Source organism: Salvelinus alpinus, chromosome 27, assembly GCF_045679555.1.
Source record: "Salvelinus alpinus chromosome 27, SLU_Salpinus.1, whole genome shotgun sequence".
Taxonomy (NCBI): domain Eukaryota; kingdom Metazoa; phylum Chordata; class Actinopteri; order Salmoniformes; family Salmonidae; genus Salvelinus; species Salvelinus alpinus.
The window spans coordinates 32,200,144-32,220,344 of NC_092112.1; the positions used below are offsets into that span (position 1 = coordinate 32,200,144).

The 20,201-nt window shown below is 41.4% G+C and overlaps 1 protein-coding gene across 4 annotated transcripts in view; it reads left to right on the top strand.

The window, feature by feature from the left end:
- Nucleotides 1-14,993: 14,993 nt before the first annotated feature.
- Nucleotides 14,994-20,201, top strand: part of LOC139556407 (inverted formin-2-like) — a 28,710-nt gene continuing 23,502 nt past the window's right edge. For all 4 annotated transcript variants that reach the window (XM_071370326.1, XM_071370325.1, XM_071370327.1 and 1 more), the window contains exon 1: nt 14,994-15,160. The gene's annotated coding sequence lies outside the window, so the exon portion shown is untranslated. The remainder of the gene's footprint in view (nt 15,161-20,201) is intronic.

Consider the following 20,201-nt stretch of genomic DNA (forward strand, 5'->3'; position numbering starts at 1 on the left):
GCCAGTCAGCCAGGATCCGCCAGTCAGCCAGGATCCGCCAGAGCCGCCAATCAGCCAGGATCTGCCAGAGCCGCCAATCAGCCAGGATCTGCCAGAGCCGCCAGTCAGCCAGGATCTGCCAGAGCCGCCAGTCAGCCAGGATCTGCCAGAGCCGCCAGTCAGCCAGGATCTGCCAGAGCCGCCAGTCAGCCAGGATCTGCCAGAGCCGCCAGTCAGCCAGGATCTGCCAGAGCCGCTAATCAGCCAGGATCCGCCAGAGCCGTCAATCAGCCAGGATCAGCCAGAGCCGTCAATCAGCCAGGATCCGCCAGAGCCGCCAGTCAGCCAGGATCTGCCAGAGCCGTTCGTCAGTCAGGATCTGCCAGAGCCGCCAGCGAGCCATGAGCAGCCAGAGCCGCCAGCGAGCCATGAGCAGCCAGAGCCGCCAGCGAGCCATGAGCAGCGAGAGCCGTCAGCGAGCCATGAGGAGCCAGAGCCGTCAGCGAGCCATGAGCAGCCAGAGCCGTCAGCGAGCCATGAGCAGCCAGAGCCGTCAGCGAGCCATGAGCAGCCAGAGCCGTCAGCGAGCCATGAGCAGCCAGAGCCGTCAGCGAGCCATGAGCAGCCAGAGCCGTCAGCCAGTCCGGAGCTCCCGTCCCTCAGTCCGGAGCTGTCGTCCCTCAGTCCGGAGCTGTCGTCCCTCAGTCCGGAGCTGTCGTCCCTCAGTCCGGAGCTGCCCCTTATCCCGGTGCTGCCCCTTATCCCGGTGCTGCCCCTTATCCCGGTGCTGCCCCTTATCCCGCTGATGCCCCTTATCCTGGTGCTGCCCCTTATCCCGCTGATGCCCCTTAATTTAGGTGGGTTTATTTGGTAGGTGGTCATTGGGAGGGGGCTACAAAAGCGGGGATTGACTATGGTGGGGTGGGGACCACGCCCAGAGCCTGAGCCGCCACCGTGGACAGATGCCCACCCAGACCCTCCCCTAGACTTTATGCTGGTGCGTCCAGAGTTCGCACCTTGAGGGGGGGGTTATGTCACGTTCCTGACCTGTTTTCTCTTATTTTTGTATGTGTTTAGTTGGTCAGGGCGTGAGTTGGGGTGGGCATTCTATGTTACGTGTTTCTATGTTTAGGTTCATTGTTTGTTAGCCTTATATGGTTCTCAATCAGGGACAGGTGTTATTCATTTCCTCTGATTGAGAATCATATATAGGTAGGCTGTTTCACTCTGTTTGTTTGTGGGTGGTTGTCTCCTGTGTCTGTATGTTCGTACCACACGGGACTGTATCGTTTGTTTGTAGTCTATACCTGTTCGTGCGTTCTTCGTTATATGTAAGTTCTCAAGTCCAGGTCTGTCTACATCGTTTATTTGTTTTGTATTTCTCTAGTGTTATTCGTGTTTCGTCGTTTTCATTTAATAAATTATGTCTACCATCAACGCTGCGCTTTGGTCCAATCCCTACTCCTCCTCTTCAGACGAAGAGGAGGAGAACGACCGTTACAGGTGGAGCATGAACTCTGCCCGGCACAAGGAAATCACATTTGTGCAAAATCTGTAGCGTAAGCTTTCATTTGTAAAATAAAAACCATAAAGCCAAGTAAGATGTCTCTTATCGTTCGCATCGCTGAGCCAATCTTATTCTTTAACAACACTGCCACCTACTGGTGCCCTATCTTCTAACAACTATCACATCAGTTTGTCTTTCCTCACCACCTGGTAGTATTTCACAGCCTTTTATTGGGTGGCATGTAGCTTACTTCATTATTTAATGGTCCAGTCATCCATGGCGATTATTTGATAGATAGATAGACACAGCTTTATTTATCTCCCTCAAGCTCTTTGACAGAAACTGAAATCAAGAATAATCCATACATCTAATTTGCCCAATAACAAATACAAATGTAATAAGAAACTGAAGAATTTATTAGCTCTATACTCAATATGGCCATCCATCTTTATAGTATGCTTTTCTTATTCTTATTACATTACACTCAGACAGTTAGATTTTGGCAAATTCTCCTCCCTGTATCCTATTTAATATCCTCCATTTTGTTCACTCTACTCTTGGGATTCAGAAAATATCAACAATGGGACTGAGGCACAACCGCACCATTGATTCTCTTCCACATCTGTGTGTGAGATAACATGAATCCGCTTTTGTCTGGGCCAGAATCACTGTCAGGCTAGATCTACATCCCACTGCTGACCAGGGAAATTTCTAGGATTTGAAGACATTGGGGGCTTAGCCCAAAACCAGTAGGGGGGTCCGGAGACGTCCTTCCCCAGCAAGAGAAAAGGATTTTCAACAGCTAAATGCATGAATTTGGTGCACTTTGAGATGAACATTGAGAGATTAGATCTTTTTCAGGAAACTTGCACTTGCCACAGCAGACACTGCCAGTACTCAATTACAGTAGCTACTTTGGGTCTCTCTATTCTGGAACACTCTCTATTCTGGAACACATACAGTACCAGTCAAAAGTTTGGACACACCTACTCAGAGTCTTTCTTGATTTTTACTATTTTCTACATTGTATAATAATAGTGAAGACATCCAAACTATGAAATAACACATATGGAGTCATGTGGTAACCAAAAAAGTGTTATAAACAAATTAAAATATATTTTATACTGAGATTCTTAGCCACCCTTTGCCTTGACAGCTTTGCACACTCTTGGCATTCTCTCAACCAGCTTCATGAGATAGTCGCCTGGAGTGCATTTCAATTAACAGGTGTGCCTTGTTAAAAGTTGATTTGTGGAAAGTCTTTCCTTCTGGCAAGAACAGCTCAAATAAGCAAAGAGAAACGACAGTCCATCATTACTTTAAGACATTAAGGTCAGTCAATCTGGAAAATGTCAAGAACTTTTAAAGTTTCTTGAAATGCAGGCGCAAAAATCATCAAGCGCTATGATGAAATTGGCTCTCATGAGGAACGCCACAGGAAAGAAAGACCAAATAAATGCTTAACAGAGTTCAAGTAACAGACACATCTCAACATCAACTCTTCAGAGAAGACTGCGTGAATCAGGCCTTCATGGTCGAATTGCTGCAAAGAAACCACTACTAAAGGACACCAATAATAAGAAGAGACTTGCTTGGGCCAAGAAACATGAGCAATGGACATTTGACCTGTGGAAATCTGTCCTTGAGTCTAAATTTGAGATTTTTGGTTGCAACCGCCGTGTCTTTGTGAAACGCAGAGTAGGTGAATGGATGATCTACGCATGTGTGGTTCCCACCGTGAAGCATGGAGGAGGAGGTGTGATGGTGTGGGGGTGCTTTGCTCTTGACACTGCCTGTGATTTATTTAGAATTCAAGGCATACTTAACCATCATGGCTACCACAGCATTCTGCAGTGATACGCCATCCCATCTGGTTTGCGCTTAGTGGGACTATCATTTGTTTTTCAACAGGACAATGACCCAACACCACTCCAGGCTGTGTAAGGGCTATTTTACCTAGAAGGAGAGTGATGAAGTGCTGCATCAGATAACCTGGCCTCCACAATCCCCCGACTTCAACCCAATTGAGATGGTTTGGGATGAGTTGGATCACAGACTGAAGGAAAAGCAGCCAACAAGTGCTCAGGATATGTGGGAACTCCTTCAAGACGAGGTACGATCACAAATATCCTATCAATGGGACATCAAAAACTGTGATATCCTATGTTTCACGGAATCGTGGCTGAATGACGACATGGATATTCAGCCAGCGGGATATACGCTGCACCAGCAAGATAGAACAGCACACTCCGGTAAGACGAGGGGGGGCGGTCTGTGCATATTTGTAAACAACAGCTGGTGCACGAAATCTAAGGAAGTCTCTAGATTTTGCTCGCCTGAAGTAGAGTATATTGTGATAAATTGCAGGCCACACTACTTGCCTAGAGAGTTTTCAGCTATACTTTTCGTGGCTGTTTATATACCACCACAGACAGATCCTGGCACTAAGACCCCACTCAGTCAGCTGTATAAATAAGCAAACAGGAAACCACTCACCCAGAGGTGGCGCTCCTAATGGCCGGAGACTTTAATGCAGGGAATCTTAAATCAGTTCTACCTAATTTCTATCAACATGTTAAATGTGCAACCAGAGGGAAAATAATTCTAGGTCACCTGTACTCCACACACAGAGACGCGTACAAAGCTCTCCCTCGCCCTCCATTTGGTAAATCCGACCACAACTCCATCCTCTTGATTCCTGCTTACAAGCAAAAATTTAAGCAGGAAGCACCAGTGACTCGGTCTATAAAAAAAGTGGTCAGATGAAGCAGATGCTAAACTACAGGACTGTTTTGCTATCGCAGACTGGAACATGTTCTGCCCTCTCCACCACTGCCTGCTTGTGCTCAACCTGGTAGCTTTTTTTGCCTCTCTTTCGGAAGAAGTTCTGAATAGCCATATGCTTTGTGCTATACTACAGACAGGCGTTTTGTTGATTGATGACATTGACATCTAACCAGGGACGTATCACAGCATCTACCGTGTCACTCCAAAGGCTTCTTGCAGTGCCTACTACTGGGTTTCCATTATGTAACACAGCCACAAAGTCAGAATCCACAGCCACAAAGTTAAAATTGGCTACACAAATGTGCTTTGTGGTCTTAATTCAAGGTTAGGGTTAGGCATAAGGTTAGCCGTGTGGTTACGGTTAGGTTTAAAATCTGATTTAAAAAATATAAATTGTGGAAATGGGCGGGGTTTAGCCATATTTATGACTTTGTTAAGTAGTGACAACCCTACTACATTTAAGCAGATGCGTTTATCAACTAGGGTTAAATTCCTTGCTCAAGGGCACATCAACAGCTTTTTCCCTTAATCAGCGCAGAGATTTGAACCAGCAACCTTCAGGTTACTGGCACAACACTCTTAACTGCTAGGCTACCTGCCTAACACGGTATTCTGTATTGTTTATTTTTGTCATAAGTTTGTTAGTAAACTTTTTTTTTCTTATATACTGAATAGCGCAAGTGATCTGTGGTTATGGAAACTCATATCAGACTGAAAAAATCTATATAAAATCTATATATTTTGACCATCAAAAGGTTCAGGGCTGGACCGAAAACATCCGGGGCTGAAGCCACTACTGCTGACTCATTCAAACCCACAGCTGTTCTTGACAGTTCTCCCTTTTAGCAGTCTCCTTCACAGGCGTGGTAGAAGCCTGTGCATGGCATAGGTTATCCTTTAGCAAACCTCCACTGTTCCAAAAACATTTGCTGTATTTGTTGACATGGTCATTGTATTGTAATAATTAATCCACGCTACAGTCTTATCATCATCTGGGTTCGCTTAATTTTCCGTTCTTTAAAAATCGAAATAAAGGTAACTGATTAAGGGTTATAGTCTGTTTTTATCGACTTAGTTAAATGCCGGATGTGTGAGAGATAACGATTGCAGTCAGCATGACTCAATGTTTGCACACCCACGGCTGAAAAATCTATTCAGCTTTAATCAAATTTGGAAGCTAAACTATTATACCTTTTGGAGGAGCATTGAAACGAAAGTTCCAAATACAGATCCCATCACAGGCTGTATAAGAGCAGCATTCTTCAATATATCATGGGTTAGGACAACCACATAAAATGTTTATATTTGGAGAGTCATGTTTTCTCTTGTTACCCAGTCTGCCTGTGTGATTGACTGACTTTGAACTTGAATCGTCTGTGTGCCCCAAGAATGTGTTAACCCGCTGAGCTAAAGCATTGTGGCCCACTCCTTATCATTGATCAGTTTACTGTTTTAAGGAGAACGGCAAGGTGCCTAAGTAGGCCTATGCTTTGAGGGACATCTTCCTGTAATGTGCATTAACTGACCCAGTCGCAACAAAATGATTATGATCAAAATGATCACAACTGACATAAGCATGTTTGTATATGAGCTAGGTTTACACTGGCAGGTAGCCTGTAGCAACAGGATAGAGTGTACCTTACGGACTGTTGAGATGAGGATTGCTTCTTTCTGACTATCTATCATTAAAGGTGGGTGTCTATCTATGCATGGTTGGCATTCCAATGACAGGTGGTAATACCGGAAATGCATTGGGCGTGGTACATACAAGCATGGCCGTAACCAAGGTCTGAGTTTTAGTGAGGTCCAGACAGGTGGCTCACTAAAGCTCATTTACTGCATTTCTATATCATTTAAAACCTCTAAAATGCTATTTGGAGAACAGAAAAAACAAGCAAAAATAACCCCAGCAATTATCACATTGGTTGCTGGAGCTTCATTCACCTCAGTCGATCTACAAACACATATCCTATTAGCTATACAATTAGCCCCTACACATGAACTCACATTAACTCAGCACCGGGATTAAAAAATATAATTTAATTATACATAGAGGGATCTGTTAGCAAAAAAACTATTTAATTAACAAAAAGTTAACAAATGAGTTAGCTCTACATAACTTTTTGTTGCAGTTTTACAGCTAATTTCCTTGCAATTCTACACATTTTGCCATGACTTATGCAATGTTAATATGATATGTGAGTGAGAGTAACTAACAAAATAAATTGGGGCCCCCTGGAGTTCAGGGCCCATGGACACATGCCCTGCGTGCCCGATCGGTAATTGGCCCATGATTACTACTAGTTTAGATTGCTGGCTAGACTAATTTACTAATCTAAAAATTGTTTACTGACATGGACTAATTACGTGACAGTCAGTGAGTGACATACAGGTTTAACATGAGGAAAACTGCTGAAAATTCAAAAGAATGACAACGCTCCGGACCTCGATGTCCTCATATGTAGTTATAACCCTGCGTACAAGGCATGTCAGGTAAGGAGAGCACATCGCCTGCATGAGCATGTATAGACTTGTTTTGAAATGTCTGTTCTCACTTTACCCTCCTGTGACCTAGCCTGGGTGGATTTGACTATCAGACGGCTTTACTTTTCATGTAGACCTAGATACTTCACCCTTTATCTTAACCTATACAACCCATACTTCTCCAGCTAGAATAATGTTGAAGACATCCTTATAGACATTTAAAACTTTTCAAGTGTACTCCTACACTTAACATGCAACTGTGTGAATAGTGAGGTCAAGCACCAGGGGTAAAATTATTTTTATCTTGGATATTCGATTTTCTCTTGTCAATAGCTATTGAACCAAGCATGCCATGACTATGAAGATGGTATATTCTGAATCAGGGGTTAATGGAAAACAATCTACCTTTATTTGTGTGAAAATAAATTAAATACGATTTTGGATTTCAATCTTCAATAGCTCTTACAGAAAATTGTGGCATGACTATGAGAATGATATATTCTCAATCAGGGGAGGATAGAGAAAAATTCCCAGCTTTTTTGTTGTTGATGTTGAAATGTCGTTATTGTGTTATTTGTATGGCTTTCAATTTTCAATAGCGCTTACACAAAGCATGGCATGACTATGAAAATTATATAATCTGAATCGGGAGGATGGAGAAAAATCCTGCTGCTTTATTTTGTTGTTGAAATTCATATACAGTACCGGTCAAAAGTTTTAGAACACCTACTAATTCAAGGGTTTTTCTTTATGTTTGACTGTTTTCTACATTGTAGAATAATAGTGAAGACATCAAAACTATGAAATAACACATATGGAAGCATGTAGTAACCAAAACAAGTGTTAAACAAATCAAGATATATTTTATATTTGAGATTCTTTAAATAGCCACTCTTTACCTTGATGACAGCTTTGCACACTCTTGGCATTCTCTCAACCAGCTTCATGAGGTAGTCACATGGAATGCATTTCAATTACAGGTGTGCCTTCTTAAAAAGAGAGGGCACGTTAAAAAGTTAATTTGTGGAATTTCTTTCCTTCTTAATGCATTTGAGCCAATCAGTTGTGTTGTGACAAGGTAGGGGTGGTATACAGAAGTTAGCCCTATTTGGTCAAATAGGACCAAGTCCAAGTCCAAGTCCATATCATGGCAAGAACAGCTCAAATAAGCAAAGAGAAACAGCAGTCCATCATTACTTTAAGACATCAACATCAGTCAATACGGAAAATGTTAAGAACTTTGAAAGTTTCCTCAAGTGCAGTCGCAAAAACCATCAAGTGCTATGATGAAACTGGCTCTCATGAGGACCGCCACAGGAAACGAAGACCCAGAGTTACCTCTGCTGCAGAGGATAAGTTCATTAGAGTTACCAGCTTCAGAAATTGCAGCCCAAATAAATGCTTCACAGAGTTCAAGTAACAGACACATCTCAACATCAACTGTTCAGAGGAGACTGTGAATCAGGCCTTCACGGTCGTTTTGCTGTAAAGAAACCACTACTAAGGACAGCAGGGGCGGCAGGTAGCCTCGTGGTTAGAGCGTTGGGCCAGTAACCGAAAGGTTGCTGGATCGAATTCCTGAGCTGACAAGGTAAACATCTGTCGTTCTGCCCCTGAGCAAGGCAGTTAACCCACTGTTTCCTGGGAGCTGAAGACGTGGATGTCAATTAAGGCAGGCTCCTGCACCTCTCTGATTTAGAGGGGTTATGTTAAATGCGGAAGACACATTTCAGTTGTACAACTGACTATCCTTTCCCAATAATAAGAAGCATCTTGCTTGAGCCAAGAAACATGAGCAATGGACATTAGACTGGTGTAAATTTGGTCTCGAGTCCAAATTGGCGATTTTTGGATCCAACCGTGTCTTTGTAACTTTGCAAAAATCAGAAACTTTCTGTCCAAAAATGATGCAGAAAAATGTATCCATGCTTTTGTCACTTCTAATTTTGTCACTTCATGCTTTTGTCACTTCTCTTCTGACCAAGGCCCTTCTCCCCCGATTGCTCAGTTTGGCCGGGCGGCCAGCTCTAGGAAGGGTCTAGGTAGTTCCAAACTTCTTCCATTTAAGAATGATGGAGGCCACTGTGTTCATGAGAACCTTCAATGCTGCAGAAATGTTTTGGTACCCTTCCCCCACAATCCTGTCTCGGAGCTCTATAGACACTTCCTTCAACCTCATGGCTTGGTTTTTGCTCTGACATGCACTGTCACCTGTGGGACATTATATAGACAGGTGTGTGCCTTTCCAAATTATGTCCAATCAATTGAATTTACCACAGGTGGACTACAATCAAGTTGTAGAAACATCTCAAGTATGATCAATGGAAACAGGATGCACCTGAGTTCAATTTCGAAATCTCATAGCAAAGGGTCTGAATACCTATGTAACAAAGGTATTTCTGTTTATTATTTGCAATAAATGTCCCAAAATTTCAAAAAAACGGTTTTTACTTTGTCATTCTGGGGTATTGTGTTTAGATTGATGAGGGGGGAAAAGTATTTAATCCATTTTAGAATGAGGCTGTAACGTAACAAAATATTTTTTTGGGGGGGGGGGTTTTAAACCTTCCATAGGTCTTCCACAGAGACCTATGACAATGAAAATGACATATTCTGAATATGGGGCGGATGGAAAAAAATCCACAGGTGTTTCTTGTTGATGAAATGTCGTTAATTTGTCCCATGTCACAAGTTGTGGAAACTGAAAGCAGCGGCATGGATGGGAGTGACTGAGGTTCGAAGCAGATTGACATAAGGAATAGCTTCGCTGCACTGATGCCTGATCTACCTGCGCCTTCATCGCTGGGACTGCCTGTGTCTGCGACGGCAGTGCTGACTTCAACTACGCTGACTACAGCAGCGGCTTCGTCGTCGAGTTCGGCTCCTTTTGCTCTCTCTGTCTGACGGGGCACTGCCTACTGTGGGAGGTCTGGACCGATCGCCGGGAGCAGCGGGTATATGCTAACCTGCTTCTCATGGGCCCGTGAAAGACTCAACGAATTGTGTGAGGGGTGGGAATTCCCTTCTCCGGCTGTTGTATTGAACAGTTCAATGGCGAGAAATGTCTCAGTCCCTGGAGCAAAAACGTTGTGCTATCCAGGAGCACGAGTACAGAACATCAATAAGCTGCTCCCAAATATGTTAAACCAGCATCAGGAAATTGAGTCTTTCATAGTTCATTTGGTATTCAATGACATTACAAAGGGCAGCTAAGAACAGCTGAAGATGTATTTTAAAGAATTGATTGGCTCACTCTGCCATCCCTAAATCGTGGCATTGAACGGTTCAGCAGACTTTTAGCCCTCCTTAAAACCTCTACCGCTTCTCTCTCCCGGATCCGGGATCCTCCTCATCAAAAAAGCTGACTAGCATAGCCTAGCCTAACGCGACAGGGATATCATATAATATAATTTTCATGAAATCACAAGTCCAATACAGCAAATGAAAGATAAACATCTTGTGAATCCAGCCATCATTTCCAATTTTTAAAATGTTTTACAGCGAAAACACAATATGTATTTCTATTAGCTAACCACAATAGCAAAAAACTCAACCGCATATTTTCACAATTTTTCTACCGCATAGGTAGCTATCACAAAACCGACCAAATAGAGATATAATTAGTCACTAACCAAGAAACAACTTCATCAGATGACAGTCTTATAACATGTTATACAATAAATTTATGTTTTGTTCGAAAATGTGCATATTTGAGGTATAAATCATAGTTTTACATTGCAGCTACCATCAAAAATATCACCAAAGCAGCCAGAATAATTACAGAGAGCAACGTGAAATACCTAAATACTCAGCATAAAACATTTATGAAAAATACATGGTGTACAGCAAATGAAAGATAAACATCTTGTGAATCCAGCCAATATTTCCAATTTTTTAAGTATTTTACAGCGAAAACACAATATAGCATTATATTAGCTTACTACAATAGTCAAACACACAAATGCATTTATTAGCAGCAAAAGGTAGCGATCGCAAAAACCAGCAAAATATATAAAATTAATCACTAACCTTGACCAACTTCATCAGATGACAGTCCTATAACATCAGGTTATACAATACACTTATGTTTTGTTCGAAAATGTGCATATTTAGAGCTGCAAACCGTGGTTATACATTGTGAATATGTAGCATCGATTCACCAGAATGTCCTGAGCTAGTTTGGACACTCACCTAATCTGACCAAAGAACTTATCATAAACTTTACTAAAAAATACATGTTGGACAGCAAATGAAAGATACACTGGTTCTTAATGCAACCGCCGTGTTAGATTTTTTAAAATAACTTTACCATAACAAACAGCTTACGTTATAGCAAGACAGCGCCCGCTGTCACGTTCCTGACCTTATTTCCCTTGTTTTGTATTTATTTAGTATGGTCAGGGCGTGAGTTGGGGCTGCCGTTACACCCGCCAAAACGGCGGATAATAGGACTCAACATTTTCCACAGAAATACGAATTAACCTCATAAATTGTTCTTACTTTTGCTGAGCTTCTATCAGAATCTTGTACAAGGAGTCCTTGGTCAAGAATAAATCGTTGTTTGGTTTTAGAATGTCCTTCTCTCCTGTCGAATTCGCTCCACAAGGCTAGCCAATGTTGATGACGTTCCCAATTTCTCTCAACGCAGAGAACGGAAAACTCCAAAAGTCCCATTAAACGTTGAATAAACTGATGAAACTCGGTTGAAAAAACCTACTTTATGATGTTTTTCTAATATGTATCAAATAAAAACAAAGCCGGAGATATTAGCCGTGTATACCGAACGCTTATCATAAGACAATACGGAGGTGCTTCCCGCGCCTAGGTAGAGAAAGGAAATTCTGGACACGTCATTCCAAGAGCTCTTGTTTGACCTCAGATCAAGCTAGACACCCCATTCCACCTTCCACTGCCTGTTGACATCTAGTGGAAGGCGTATGCAGTGCATGCATATCCATAAATATAAGGCAATTCAATAGGCAGGCCCTGGAACAGAGCATCGTTTTCAGATTTTTCACTTCCTATCTGGAAGTTTGCTGCAAAATGAGTTCTGTTTTACTCACAGATATAATTCAAACAGTTTTAGAAACTTGAGAGTGTTTTCTATCCAATAGTAATAATAATATGAATATTGTACGATCTAGAATAGAGTACGAGGCAGTTTAATTTGGGCACGATTTTTTCCAAAGTGGAAACAGCGCCCCCATATTGACAAGAACTGGCTATGAGACTATTGCAGCTCTGCGGGTGTTACATTTATTGACACTTTTGATACCTTCTGGAAACAAAGCTCATGTTATAAGGAGGATGGGATCCACCCACATCATTTGGACTCCTGGATCCTTTCACAGCAATTTAAGGCTGCGTTGAAACAATGACTTATCAATGACACAAGCCCAGCTCATTTAAGCCCTACCATTGTGTCGCTGAGTTGTCATAATGCTTCAGCAAATGTACATTATCCCAGAGGGGCTGGAAGACTTAATGTAAGTACCCTAATCTATGTCCCTCTTACTGTCCTAAATGCCTCTGCTGATCCTACAGCTATTGTATGCAGTAATCACATGCCTATGAACCAGAGTTATACTGTTGACAATGAGGCGGTGTCCCCTAGCAGGAAGTCCACTGTGTGCAGCTCACCCTGCACTAACATAAATAACCTGAGCATGTCTACCTCTGCTAAGCTTCCCAGTAAAGCAATAAAAACAGAAAAGTGCTAAAAATAGCCCACATTAACATATGTAACTTAAGAAACAAGGTTCATTAAATCAATAATTTGCTAGTAACAGATGGCATTCATATTCTGATTATCTCTGAGACTCAATTACTAAATTTAAACATCAGCTATCTGAGCAGCTAACAGATCGCTGCAGCTGTACATAGTACTTCTGTAAATAGCCCACCCAATCTACCTACCTCATCCCCATATTGTTCTAATTTACTTTTCTGCTCTTTTGCACACCAGTATCTCTACTTGCACATCATCATCTGCTCATTTATCACTCTTTATCACTTTATCACAGTGTTAATCTGCTAAATTATAATTACTTCGCTACTATGGCCAATTTATTGCTTACCTCCTCACGCCATTTGCATACACTGTATATAGACTTTCTTTTTTCTCTATTGTGTTATTGACTGTACTCTTGTTTATTCCATGTGTAACTCTGTGTTGTTTTATGTGTCGAACTGCTTTGCTTTATCTTGGCCAGGTCGCAGTTGCAAATGAGAACTTGTTCTCAACTAGCCTACCTGGTTAAATAAAGGTGAAATAAAATAAAATAAAAATAAATGTGGCAAAAGAAATGGCAACTAATTCTGTCTGCACAACCGAATGGCTAATATACTGCAAATTGAGAAATCATGTGACTAAACTGAATAAAAAGAAGAAGAAACTACACCATGAAACAAAGATAAATTACGTAAAGAATGATAGTTAAACGCTTTGGAGCACCTTAAATGAAATTTTGGGCAAAAAGGCAAACTCCGCTCCGACAACTTAGATGGAAAATTACTGAGGATAATAGCGGACGATATTGCCACTCCTTTTTGCCATATCTTCAATTTAAGCCTACTAGAAAGTGTGTACCCTCAGGCCTGGAGGGAAGCAAAAGTAATTCCCCTACCTAAGAATAGTAAAGCCCCTTTTACTGGCTCAAATAGCCAACCAATCAGCCTGTTACCAACCCGTAGTAAACTTTTGGAAAAAATTGTGTTTGACCAGATACAATGCTATTTTACAGTAAACAAATTGACAACAGACTTTCAGCACGCTTATAGGGAAGGACATTCAACAAGCACAGCACTTACACAACGATTGGCTGAGAGAAAATGATGATAAAAAGATTGTGGGGGCTGTTTTGTTAGACTTCAGTGCAGCTTTTGACATTATCCATCAAAGTCTACTGCTGGAAAAACGTATGTGTTATGGCTTTACACCCCCTGCTATATTGTGGATGAAGAGTAACCTGTCTAACAGGACACAGAGGGTGTTCTTTACTGGAAGCCTCTCCAACACAATCCAGGTAGAATCAGGAAATCCCCACTACAGCTGTCTAGGCCCTTACTTTTTTCAATCTTTACTAAACGACATGCCACTGGCTTTGAGTAAGTCCAGTGTGTCTGTGTATGTGGATTAATCAACACTATATACGTCAGCTACTACAGCGACTGAAATGACTGCAACACTTAACAAAGAGTTGCAGTTGGTTTCAGAATGGGTGGCAATGAATAAGTTAATTCTAAATAGTTTAACTTAAAGCATTGTATTTGGGACAAATCATTCACTAAACCCTAAACCTCAACTAAAGGTTTAGGGTTGTAGGGTTGTTTAGGGTTGTAATGAATAATGTGGAAATTGAGCAAGATGAGGTGACATATTGATACAACAGTCTGTCCATAATAAAGCATTGCTCTGCCTTCTTAACAGCAAGGCAGGTCCTACAGGCCCTGGTTTTGTCACACCTGGACTACTGTTCAGTCATGTGGACATGTGCCACAAATAGGGACGTAGGTAAATTGCAATTGGCTCAGAACAGGGCAGGAAGAGTAGCAGCTAATAGGGATCCAAAATAAATACATCATACAAAATGAGACATTCTGAATCAGGGAAGAATGGGGAAAAATTCACTTTAGTTTTAATTCTATATTTTTTTATATCTTTTTTTCTCTTTCGGCTTTCAACCTTCAATAGAACTTACATAAATCGTGCCATGACTATGCAAATTGTATATTCTGAATCAGGGGAAGATGAAGGCGTTTTTGGGGGGGTTTAAGATTGTTGCTGCTAGTTAGTACACTGTTGTAGTAAAGCTTGAGTTAGCTTGTTCCACAATAGGTGCATCCAATATTTATTTGGCCCTAGACATGCATTGCACCTCTCAGGCTAATGTGACTGTTTCGTCTAACTTGGCATGGAAATATGATGACATTGCTAAAGTAGGCAAATAATTAGTAGGAAACAACTTATCCATATTATGATGAGATCAAATATTAGGTACGAATATCCAATATGAAACAAATTTTCCCTCAGTTAAACAACCCTGTTCATATTACCTAGTCTAGAACATTTGAGAAGATGAATGATATGACAAGAGTATTGAGACATTGAACAACTAAGAGGACGACTGGTCCGGACTGGTCCATTTCGCTGAATTCATCAACATCCAGATGTGTGGGTGAGGAGGCGGAGCTATGTTACTCTCTACCCTCAGAATTTTCGTCACGCGCAGTCCGTGAGATGCAGAGATCAGCGCAGCAGGGTTTGGATACAACAGTCTGTCTATATTCTATAGTTTCTACTAGAACGCAGGAATTGTAGGAAAGCGGCTACTTTTCGATATAAGTGTTGCCTTCGATTTGCTGTGGAATTCGTCCTTCGTGCAGCCTAAGGGACTCAGTAACGTAAGAGTAACACATTTCATAATGAGGACTTTATGGGAAAAAATGGTAACATCTGTAATTTGTTCAACTTAAGCACTTGGACGGAGAGAACCACATCACTCATTAACAATAACTTTTTGTCCAACATAAGATAGTTGCATACTGTATCATGATGCGAATTCTATTGTCTTGCTCGTTCATAGCCTGGGCAAACATCCTAGACTCAGGGGTAGACGTAACATAGTAAATGTTAATCCGGGATACATACTCCAATTAGTATGATGCTGTGTGTTAAATTCCATTGGTACTAATTTGATGACGTCCATCATCAATTTCGTTTGGTATGTTATGAATTGCAATTCGTTAAGAATTTGCAAAAACGTATGATTTGTTACAAATCCAATTTGTTGTAGCTGTCGTTAGTTAGGGTGGCTAGATTGCTAACGCTGCATTAGCAAAGTGGTTAACTTTAACTAGGCTAGGGGTTAAGGTTACGGGTCAAGGGTTAGGAGTTAGGTTTAAGGGTTAAGGTTATGGTTAGCTAACATGCTAAGTAGTCACAAAGTAGCTCAAAAGTAGTAAATAGTTGCAAATTAGCTAAAAGGCTAAATTAGCTAAAAGTTGTCTGTGATGTGATTCAAACACGAACCATTGGGTTGCTAGACGTTCACGTTATACTGTATATGCCTATCCTGACCAACCACCGTACTTTAATTTTTTGCCTTAGGTAACCTTCCGTCTTATGTAACCAAACCTAACATATTATACTAATTTGAGTGTGTTAGATGTACATGTATTATGTCACATCTAGTGTGAGAGACCAGGCTGGGGCAAATGTGAAGTTCCAATGCCAACCTTCAATGTTCTGCCAATTTTGTGTCAGGCTTGTGAAGATGGCAATGGGCACAATGCGTCACAAGGTATCCTATTTCTTTACTAATAATTTACCAATTGGTAGTAAAGATAAAAATATATGTACAAATGTTAGTATGGGATTCTGTCTGTTCCTAGAGAACTGGCATTGCACTTCACATTTGGTGATTGTTAGCCATATCTTTGACTAAGAAGAGATACAAAGAACTCAGGTTATAAAATGTATTTTCTTTTTAGTCATAGATATGGCTAGGTGATAGTGTGACGTGTATGTCTGTTTAATGACTGGATTATGTAAGTGGGCTATGTCCACTGAACTCTAGAGGGACTCATTTGTTCCTATGGCGATGTATTGTTTACATGTGTGAGTGACACAGAGGGACGGACACAAGAGGGCGGTCAGTGCCACCATGGCATGCCCATCTCACATACACAGCTGACCATGACAGTCTGGTGTTTCTACAGGCACATAGGCTTTACAGATCAGATGAGAAGGGGTGTGTACGTTATGTGTTGTATGCAGTTGTGCATGCGGCACAACCATGCGTTCTGTAAACAAAATAAAACACTGCCACACAAATGCGGCCAATTAGATGTATGTGTTTGATTCAAAATCAATGATGTAGATCATTGATCGGATTTGATCAGAAGACAAAGGTCACTTCATTCACTGAACTGCTCTTGTTTGATGTTGCTGTTAATAAGACAGAATGGCCCATTAGTTTAGAATGAAATTCGATAGGTTTAAGAAGGCTATACGATTTATTTACATAGGGACTATGCTATTTAGGAAGCTCAAGACAAATGGGTGTTTAAGCACAGTTACATACAGAATCATATTTGTGTTGTGTTGGCTAGTGAGGCACGGGTTGACTCATACCCTGCAGTTCCCGCGCTTATATCCACTGGGCAGATGGGTTTAGGGTCATTTAATATTGTGTGGATGAAGGGCGGATTGAATAAAGAGAAAAAAATACCTTAAAAAATCCATAAATGTATAATTATTGGGCAATTTATATCTATAGGCTACATTTAGGTTTTTCTTAAATTGTTTTAGGCTAAATGGCATTAGTGCGTAAGCCTATAAGCTTTAGGGCCTAACTGTAGGCGTGCCAAATAGTCTACACGCCAATCGCCACATGTTTTTGGGAATGGCGTCAATCCACGGAGGCAAAATGGACAATGTCGCAATTTAATTAGAGAAAAGCTGTGAAATGGAGAGTTGAACATAAAGAGGGCCAGAAAAGTAAATGTTTGGGAAAGATTTGGTGAAATGGTAGGCTTAAAGAGGATGATGGCAGTGCCGGCTATGTTAGGCCTATATGTGATGATTGTGAGGAGCTATACAAATTCAACAGTCACAAGATGGGGACTTCAAATAAGGAAATTCAAGGGAACTGTAGCCTACTGTTCAGATGGGTTAAATCTTCAGCTGTCTTTGACTGTAGACTACAGCGCATTTTCTATATTAGTGGGTTAGGGGCCGGGTGCTGGCCTCAGATTTTCACTTTATCACATATAATCTGGTGGTTGAGGATGGGTTATTAGCAATTGTGGAAGGGTGCGGGTGAACAAACAGCTGACCCGGGCAGCACTAGTGTTGGCATGGTGATGCTGACTAACAATCTGCTGACTGGGTCCCAGAGGGTGATGCCCTGGATTTATAGGGAAGAGGAACTGCTAGTGGAGATCCTCTGCTGACAAAGGTGCACATGCAGCTAGCTAGAAGGTCAACAGCTGTTGATTATGTTACTGCTCCCAGGGGCGGACTTAGTGATTTGGAGGCCCTAGGCCGAGGCCAGTCTGAGGCCCCTGCCCATGTCTATTAAACGCATTCATGGCTACTGAACGAAGAGCTTTTCGGAGCTAGCTCTTTTAGATGAATGAACCAAAATGAAAAGGCTAACCGAAAAAAATGTCAAATGCCCTTCACTAGTAAAGGTCTTTGCATCACTACATTGAACAGCAGTGGGCAATCATTTTGGTCCGAGGGTCACATCGGGATTTCAGTTTTGTTCCGGACCCATTTGTTAATCAAAAGCAATTTGCGGGCCAGAAAAGGGAAGTTATTTTTAAATAGATAAGTCCATTAACATTCTACATGTTTTCTATTTAGTTTTAGATGTTCAAGTTAGGGACCATAGACAACTCATCTTTTGTCCCATTATGGTGTCTGTGAGAGCACCGGGCAGCACCATTGAGGCCATCTCCATTTTGAAGTACTCAATTTTCTTCTTCTACTACTTCTATAAGTTGGTAAACAAACTGAAATGGTACATACTGCCACCTGGAGTTTGTTGTTTGAACAGGTATAATGTCAAGGTTGGTGATTTACTGCCACCTGCAGTTATGGAATGCTCACAAGTAGAATTCATTGGCTGAGCCCACCTGATGACCTAGATGGGATCATGTGATCCTTCCTTAACCCATAGGAAGTCCCACCCAGTTGACTACTTCAAAATGGTGGAAGCTCTCAATGGCAATGTCCATGCAAAAACTGGTTATTTCCAAGTAGTGATCTCTATCCATCTCTATGGTGGATATAAATTCTGGCCAATACCTACAGTACCAGTCAAACGTTTGGACACACCTACTAATTTCAGGATTTTTATAATTTTTTATATTTTGTACATTGTAGAATAATAGTGAAGACATAAAAACTATGAAATAACATGTAGTAAATAATAATGTAGTAACCAAAAAAGTGTTAAACACATTTTTTATTTGAGATTCTTCAAAGTATCCACCCTTTGCCTTGATGACAGCTTTGCACACTCTTGGCATTCTCTCAACCAGCTTCACCTGGAATGCTTTTCCAACAGTCTTGAAGGAGTTCCCACATATGTTGAGTACTTGTTGCTTTCCTTCACTTTACGGTCCAACTCATCCCAAACCATCTCACTTTTTTTGCATCAAACCGTGAGTGAGTCTCATCAATCGGTAATAGCCTCCGTTCAAAAGCTGGAGCCAAATTCAAAGAAAATAAAACGATTTTGAGATGCGCCAGAAGATACATTTTTAGGAACAAAACAGAAACCGCTCCGTTTACTGCTAATAGCGTACCTCGGAGGTAACTCACAAGTGGAGGAAAGCCTCAAGTGGAGGGGGAAGGCAAGATAACAGAGAAATTATGTATTATTAAACTAAATGATGGCAAGTTCACGAGGCCCCTGATGATGCGAGGCCCCAGGCAATTGCCTTAGTTGCCTAATAGTAAGTCCGCCACTGACTGCACCAGATATGATACTGTTATAAAACCATTCCTTTGCATGAGATGAGCCAAGGTTTATCATGTTTCAAACTTCCATGGCTACTGAACATCTTTATTTAGGTCTTTTATAGTGATTCCATCATCATAAACTGCATAGATTGCTCAGTTGCTCTGTAAGCATTTAAGGAGGTCACATTGCATAGCCCGGTTCCTGGTTCCTTATTTCACATGACTCCAGGAAGATTCTCTCTGCCAGGGTCATGCTGGTCTGGATGATGTTGATGTTGACAAGAACTCCCATTGTACAGTATATCCAGCACTCCAGGAATGTCATGCTACACATTCTAAGGGACAGAAAAGTTCCTGAATTTATTTAATTCAGTTGAACCCAACCCTGTTGATAACTGCCTGGTATTGCCATTGAGGCCTCTATATGAACCAATAATGATCTCTGGGCTCTTTCAGAAATCTCTGTCAATATAATCAAGCAAATCCATATAGATGACCCCAGGTCAATTTTGGGAGGAATGTGACTGAGAGAATAACACAACAAAAGTTAATCATTCTTTCCTAAAGAGTCTTTTTCTCTGTCTCTCTGTCTGTCCCCATCCCATCTTAAGCTGCAGGAAATTTGTCTGTTTCCTTCAGCCTTTCCCTTCCAGGCAGCATAGAAGCCGAAGCCTGTTCAAATAATGGACCCTTTCAGACCAGGGATTCCTGTATCCACGGTAATGTGTTCTCAAGACTATGTCGTTGTAGCTCCCGAAATTCCACATCTTGTTGAATGTGTCAGCATGTGCTTAGCTGAGGACATTTTTGAAGCATGAACATTCCAGTCACATGGCAAGACTGTTTTCCTATAATGCCACTGAGTGTGGATTGGTTGTTACTTGTTAGAACATGCATACGGGGCTAAGTTAGAGGTATGGTGTCATTCCGGTTGGTCATACTGTACATCGTTTTTTTAAACTCAATGTT